We start from the raw sequence: 8,055 nt of genomic DNA on the forward strand, positions 1-8,055 counted from the left end.
GCGATAGGAAGGGGAAGGGATCAACGGGTCAGCTATTATTCCTTAATACTCCGTAATAACTTCTTTGCATCCGACGACTGAGAGGGCGTTAATGCATATTTTATTTGACCATATCCTATTATTATACCCTAACCCTAATTGCCCTTGAACCTAATATAAACCCCGAAACGTCGTTTCCCCTAAACTCCCCGTTCTACAACGCCTGCATCTAGCGCCGCCTCCCCAGTCCCTTCCACCACCACTTTCCTCCACCGCGTGCACGCGTCAGCCTGGACACCCCCACTCGGACGCAAGCACCGCTACCGTCGCCGGAGTCCGGGGTCCGGACAGCAGACTCCTCCCGCGGCGGCGGCCGCCATCGCCCTCCAACTCAAGATCTATGGGAGCGCCTCTAGGTTTTGCTCATCTCCATTATCCAGATTTTTGGTTTATTACTTAATGTAGATTTTCATTGTTTCTTGGCGTGCTGAGGGGCAACGCCACCCGCGTCACGGGTTAATATTTGCTGCATTCTAGAGCCTTGATACGATCAGTATGTTGATTGTTTGACGAAAGTGCTGAGGCATCTTGCTTCTTGCACCTCTGCAACTTGGGTAACAGTTTTGGGTTGGTTAATATTTTTCTGTCATTCCCGAAATTCAATTATTCGCAACATGGAGCAGGTCATGTGAACACTGGGGTGTAGAGATACTTGGCCTGGCATTTACATCAAACGTGTGTTTCAAAATAAGTTCTTAGGCTGTTCTAGGCTACCTGACATGTTAACGTGAGAGTATACAGAACAAGTTCAACCAACCAACGTGATAAAAACTTTGGGATATACTGCAATGTCAGTGAGTTTCTTGCAATTCTTAACAGTTATTTTTTGTTGCTGCTGTTCTCTACTACTCTGTTTGTTGAGATTGTGTTAGCCTTATACAAGATCCTATTTAGCGTTTGTTCAATTAGTTGAACCTTGTCTTTTGGTGTTCAAGTGTATAGTTAATTATTAGGAAATAGAAAATGGTCCACTTCTCAACCCTCAACTCACTCCAAAACTGTCCAAGTTAACAATCAAAAACTGTCCACTTGACAGGTTGTTTCACAAGTGTATTTTTTTTACCGGTGTGAAGGCCATGTGTTCATTATGTCACACCCATGTCACTGGATAGCTCAGTATAGAGTGAGAACAAAGAGAAATATAGTGAGATATGGCACAGGACCAGTAGTAAAGTTCAAAGTTGGAATATGACTTGTGAGTGTTCAGAGTTTGAAGTGGAAATTCGCAAGTGTTGTACTCCCTGGTAAACACCAGCTTTCACGAAGCACTGAATATGATATTTGTAGTTATACACTACCTATCAAGAGGTAGTGTATTCCTTTTCTGTCCAGTTATTATTGAGATAACTGTTGAGAGTCATACTATGCTATCCTTTATTTGAGATCATGTAGGAGATCTTGCATTGGATTAGATAGTCTAAACTATCATGTTTCTGTTACATATTATATATTTTTATTATAAGGGTAATAAACATGGATCCAGTTTGAGTAGGTTTGTTTTTATCTTTTTTTAGAGTTAGGTTTGTTTTTATCTGAGTAACTGAGGGGCCATATGCAGCAAACAAACTACCATATGTTGCCATGATTAAGTGATATATGTTCAAGCAAAAATGCATACACTTGCTATGAAATGATCAGGATCTTCACCTTATTTTCATGTTCTCGATAAAGTGTTTGATATTTCTTAGTGGATAAATTAAGCAAAAATGCTGAGACAAGGCCAAGTTTGTGTACAAGTAGCGTTCTCTCTGTTTCAGACTTCCAACACAAGCGTTATCATCCCAGCTCACTGATTTCTTTTGATTTTCAGACAAGAAACAGCCCAACTCTGAGTTTATCAATCTGAAATGCACTTTTCAATCAATGCCTTAGCGAGAGAATGGAGTAGACGCCTCTTCTTCTGGTTTGTGTCAAACTTACTAGTTGTGGTTTAACGTAACAAATATCCAGCCATTAGCAAAGGTAGGTATAATGTTAAAGTGATCTATGTGAAAAATGGCCCAAGCCCAAACAAATTAGCCCAATAGCATTATGTACATGGTCACCCCAGTCATAGTACCTCACGGAATAGACTTGACCGAGCTTGATCTATCAATATGCATTGACAGCTCTAGCAAATACCTTTTATATCCCGCCCATGGTGTTCCAGTCGATCGATTACTGCCGCCGCACTAGGGCATATAGATGCGCAGGTCAGAATCGCTTGGACATCTATGCTTCGTCAAGCATCGTGACCAGCAGTGTTCATTGGAAGCATCCCCACTACATTTAGCAAAATAAGTAGCCTCAGAATTCACAGCCTTTCTCATAATAACATTACTGCACAATTCCAGTGTCTTTTGGCAACCTATAATATCTAAAATTTTCATTTAACCATCTTTGACGGAGAGGTCCCAACGAAAGGAAACTATGCCTTCGCCATCATTTCGTAAAAAATATTCGAAAGTTTCTAATTTCTAAGGGCTCTGTTTATGTTCTTTGTGGTGTCCTCCATGCTAAAGTGTAAGTGGATTAAACAGATGTAGAAACCGCAATGATCCGCTAGAAACCGCAATGATCCGCTGAAGGATGAAAGGAGACAACTAATTCTCTTTATGGTTATTGTGAAGTATTTGAGACCTAATTATGTTCTCATGGAAAATGTTGGTGACCTTCCGAAATTTTTTGGTGGACTTTTTTGGAAGCTATGCGTTGAGTCTCTTTGTGGCCATGAGTTACCAAACAAGGCTTGTGCCTATGGTTGCATGATCTTATGGGCTACCGTAATTTAGGATTCTTGCATTTTTTTGCCATGAAATGCACAAATCCTAAATTGTGGTAGCCCATAACTCCTCCAACCATAAGCAAGTCCTGTTTGTTAACTCATGGCCACAAGATGACTTAATGCATAGCTCCTAGAAATCCACAACAAATTTCAAAAGGTCAACAACATTCTCCATAAGAACATATTTGGGTCTCAAATAGTTCACAATGTCCATAAAGACAATTAGTTGTCCATTTCTTTTGTCTTTTGGTGGATCATTGCGGTTTCTGTGTCTGTTTAGTCCACTTGTGCCTTGGCATGGAGGTCCCCCACAAATAACATTCACAAAACCCTGAGAAATTAGAAAAACATAAATAGCTGCCAGCCTGCCACATCAAATGAACAAAAAATAAACATAGGGGTTCGGTACCGTCATTAAGGAAAAGTCTTCAAAATGGAAATGATGTTGCCATAAAAGTCTTCAACCTAGAGATAAGGTGAAAAACTGGTTATTGCAGAATGTCATGCCTTAAGAAATGTATGGCATCGAAATCTACTCCCCATACTAACAGCATGCTCAAGCATCCATTCTAATGGGATGATCTCAAAGCTCTAGTGTATGAGTTCATGCCCCGAGGAGACTTACATAGATTACTGAATTCAGCTCAAGACCATGAGGGCTCTTTAGACTTCATACACATTACAGTGGCTCAAAGGCTAAGCATTGTTTTGGATGTAGCAGATGCGTATCTACAACATAACAACCAAGGAACTATTGTTCATTGTCATATGAAGCCTAGCAATATTCTTTTGGATGATACTATGACAACTCATGTTGGAGATTTTGGTCTTTGATTGCAATAAATGGAACTATTGGATATGCTGCTCCAGGTATTTCCAATTTTCATATTCTGGCAACATTGTCATCAAATTGAGAATAACATCACCTTATACTAACATTGGAATTCAATTATTTCTTGCATGTGAACTATAGAATGTGCAACACGTGGTCATGTTTTGACTGCTAGCGATGTCTATAGCTTTGGAATTGTTGTACTTGAAATGTTCTTACGGAAGAGGCCTACAGATGGTATGTTCAAAGATGGAGTAAACATTCCAAACTTCGTTGAAATAAATTTTCCTGCCAAGATATCACTAACCTGCATGTTTTTGTATCCTTATTATGTTCCGGGGCACACTTAATTTTCTTTCTAGGTATTTATATGTGGTGAACTAATTTATATATGACTGCGAAGTACCATTGTTCTGCTATCCTTTTGTGTTATGTTTCACTAATATTTTTGCTGGGGCAAAAGTTGTCCTATAGATATGTTTTCCTTAAGATTCTGTGATGCAGGCATTTAGCTTTTAATTTTTGATATTTCCAGCTTCGTTGTCTATGAAGAATGGGTATGGTATACACTCTGCTAACCAGTGTGCTCCTAAGTAATACGTGTTCTTCAGAGAAAGGGACTTTTCGCACAGACAGATCAAAGGAACATTAACCAGTGAGGTAATTGTATTTGTGCCCTGACTTGTTGCTAATTGCAGCTTGGTTTATGCGTTTTTTCAAAGGGGTTGTAGCTCTGTTCACAAAAAAGTTGTTGCATATATATGTTATGTTTGTGAATTCCCTCATATGCAGCTGCTTGGCATGAATTTCCTAGGTAACATGTCCTCAGCTTCTCTCATATATTGCAGGCTGAAGGCACATGCTCTCATCTCTGGAGATGCTTCTCAAAATTATCCAAAAATTGTGGTATATCATTTACTTTTCTTACCTATGCTATCAAAAAATATTCAGCTGGCCCACACACCTCCACTTTCCTCGCCCTCGCAGGCCTCCTCCTTACGATCATCAGGTGTAACAGCCCAAGGTCAGCCTGTGTGTTCGGTGCCGGTGGCTTGGAAGATACAAAAGTGTAGGAGTAGAAGCAGTGCAAGGAAGACGTGGCCGTGTGGGAGCAGAAGCAGTATAAGACTGTCGCTTCGGGCAGCTATTGCACTGTGCTCCGCCACTGTGCTCGCCTGCACCATTGTCGAGCAATGGAGAACTAAGGTAAGATGGTCTCATGATGTGTTATTTCTAATGCAAAATTGTGTTTTTGCCTGTTGGTAGCCTATCACGAGAAAATATGCATATCTGTATTTGACCGATGATACCAATTGTCGTCTCAGATAGTGATGTCCTTTTTTACATTGATGGTTGTTTCAAGCTCGAATTTTATTGATCCCTCATGGAAACTTTGCACTAAGCAATACCTTACGAATTCACTATGTAGACATTCGAGGACTGTTCTGTATTAACAGCAAAAAAGTTTGTAGCATCTAATTTATGGTCCACTATACATTTGTGAGGTTACACTTTAATTGTTTGCATGTATGATGTATCGTCCCTCCTTGAGATGCAGATTAGTGATTGCTGATTTATGTACACTTTTTGTGTCGTGGTATTTTTAAGGTTCAGACTCAGCTAAGTAGCGTGATGGATTGTATTTTTCAGGTGCTCGGTTCCCCATCAAGGCCTTCGCCTTCAGGAGGGCTCCCGGATAGCAGTCAGGAGCGCGGCGCACCTGCCCGACCATTGGAGCAGTGCAGTTCAGTTCATGGCAGAATTCTCCTAGACCTTTGGCCTCCTCTGCACCGCTACCGTTAATCTCTCTAGGTAGTGTCGCCTTCTTTCCCACCCTGGCAGCTGCCTCCAATGGCAGAATTATCACATTTGCTCTCGCTGGGCTGGAAAGGAAGTATTCTTGCCAACATTACTTTGGCGGGTCTGTAGCCAGAGTGCCATTGGACTCCTGTAAAGCTAGCAAGGTACTTCTTATTTAACAACAGGTCCTCTATGAACAAAGCTTCTAACTCGTGTCTGGAATGGCACTGATTACTTATTAGTTCTATTTTTAATTATACTGTCATCACCATATGAACAGCTAGGCATGCAAAGCTCTCGTTGATTTTTTTTTTTTTGTGTGGTTGTATAGTAGTTAAATTTGAATGGACATACTCATCATCTTTATTTGTTGTAATACCAGCCTGTAAATCTTATGTTTCCTGTCAAGAGAAAACAAATCCTTAAACATGCTGAGTGATACAATTTTCTTTGATTTATTTTAGTATACATGCCCAATTGCTTGATTAATTGGTTCTTTACAAAAACCAAAAGCTTTTTGCAACGGAAAATCCTTTCTAAATGCATATGCAGCACAATGATCTGCATGTGACACCAGCCCTTCATAGTTTCTCTTCATTTCTCTAATAATGGTGGTACTTTTACAGTGCTTAGTTAAACAATGTGAACTAAATCAATTCCTTTCATCATAGCTTCAAAATTTGTATTCTCAGGTCCGTTGAATACATCACGGAACCCCCACTAAATGCTTATGAACCAGATAATTTTCTCACATAATTTATTGCCAATGCCCACCTGTTCAAAACATTTGAACTGCGGTTGCTATGTATATGTTATGGATCAGCAAGGTAGTTGATCTGTCTTTTTTTGTGTGTATTGAAGTGCTTAAGATTATGGTCTATTTATACACAGAAGTTATTACCAGATTTATTGGAATTGAATTTTCGAATGACCTTTATAGCTGATGTTCTTCATAATCAGTAATTGTTCAGGGGAATTTAAGGATTTTCCATTTCATACATATAGAGTACGTACTGTTTGAGTATGCCTATATGTAACAGATTGCATTAAGGTAGTGCTATTGCCGAGCACAAAATGCACCATATGTTACTTCAGACTGCTCAGATAAGCTTTCCTAAAAAAATGTGAAATGCTACAAAGGCCTCTGTGGTACTTTATTTATTTCTTACTGTGTATACATCTCTGCCTCGCAGGGTTGGCTTCCTTCTCCACTGTAAATTTTCGTACGGTATTCCATTGAAACTGAGACTACATTACAGAGGAACATGATGGGATCTTAATGATCCAGCAAGGTATAGGACGAGCTCCATCTTTGCTAGAAAATTGCTTCCTGCCTAGCATAATTTGTCGACAAACCATAGTGCTTTCTCATCTTTGGTCTTCGCAACCAGATTGTGATTAGTTATACTATTTTTACCAGTTAGAAGGTAATTGTTTTCCTTTTTCTATTTTTTTGTGAAACAGGGCAAAAACTTTATCTTTAATCCTCTTTTATCTTTCTATCTTTTGAACATGTGTTCTCATTTGTAATGACATGTGAAAGAAATGAAAGATCCATTTTCACTAGTGTTTGATAATTATACATGTGCATAACTCTGAAATAGAAACATACTTGGCTTCTACTCTTGCTGTGGTAATGGTAGGTGAGCTGCGACGTGAGAACTAACCTGAAGCCTACCATGCAGTGGCACTCATCTTGTTGAAAAACCAAAAGTTTGGGTGAATCGCAAAGTGGTGGATAGAAGTTGATACCTTGACCAGAGGCTTTCAAAATATGGCATAGCTATCCTGGAGTATCGCTTGGGCAACACGCTCTGCTTGTGCGGCTCGTCTAGGCAGAGCTTCCTCCCTGATGATTGCCTGGTCACCCATGCTGCTTCGGTGATGACTTTGTTTAATCTGGGATGACTTCTTGTTGCATTTTCTTTTGAGGAATCAGCCAAACCTCTGTTATGTTTAAGGTAATATGACTGGCAATGTTGTTAATAGTACGATGATGACATCCCGTGACTGTATCGGTGTGCTGCTAGCAAAAACAAATAAATGATCTCCTTGGCTTGAAAGTGTTAGGGCGTCAGCTCATGCAAACGGATCAAAAGAATCTATTTGTGCCCGCGTGGATAAAAAATAGGTCTGATCCTAGGCCAGTGGTTCGATGCAAAGTGAATAGTAATTTGGGCTGTGAATACGAGCAATTACAATAGTGTAGCTAGCTGCTGACTATAAGTGTAGCTAGCTGCTGACTATAAATCAAGTGTCATGTCATCTATAGCCAACTTAAAGCCAACATATATAATAGTGAGCTATAAAAGTGTCGTATTTTATCAATGCATGGACCATTTTTCACTCTCACAAAGTGTCTAGGAGCACATGCTAGAGCCGGCTCTTGGCTCACTCTCATTCTCTTTTCTCTCTTCCAACTAAGCAATAATATACTTCTTTTAATTTTTATAGCCAGCTGACTAAAATTTATTGTACTTGCTCTTACGGTGTGCACGAAGCTTGGACAACCTGCGTGGTTGCTTGCGGCAGTGCATTCAATGGCATGCTTCGGCTTGGCGGGTTGGATTTCTGTGCCGCTATCAATTATAAAGGCCACCTGTTGTCTCTTTACAGAGAT

The 8,055-nt window shown here is 39.9% G+C and overlaps 1 long non-coding RNA gene across 3 annotated transcripts; it reads left to right on the forward strand.

Moving 5' to 3' along the window:
• The first annotated feature begins 308 nt into the window (after window positions 1–308).
• Window positions 309–7,582, forward strand: LOC124703376. 3 transcript variants are annotated; one of them, XR_007003084.1, is made up of 9 exons: window positions 309–395; window positions 3,525–3,673; window positions 3,777–3,872; window positions 4,171–4,295; window positions 4,484–4,541; window positions 4,623–4,841; window positions 5,286–5,599; window positions 6,629–6,727; window positions 7,121–7,582. It is a non-coding gene; the product is annotated as an uncharacterized LOC124703376 (long non-coding RNA). The 3 variants fall into 3 exon arrangements; XR_007003083.1 differs by lacking the exon at window positions 309–395 and having other exon boundaries at window positions 3,389–3,673; window positions 5,286–5,620; XR_007003082.1 differs by lacking the exon at window positions 309–395 and having other exon boundaries at window positions 3,389–3,673.
• Window positions 7,583–8,055: the final 473 nt, after the last annotated feature.

Source organism: Lolium rigidum, chromosome 3, assembly GCF_022539505.1.
Source record: "Lolium rigidum isolate FL_2022 chromosome 3, APGP_CSIRO_Lrig_0.1, whole genome shotgun sequence".
Classification (NCBI taxonomy): Eukaryota; Viridiplantae; Streptophyta; class Magnoliopsida; order Poales; family Poaceae; genus Lolium; species Lolium rigidum.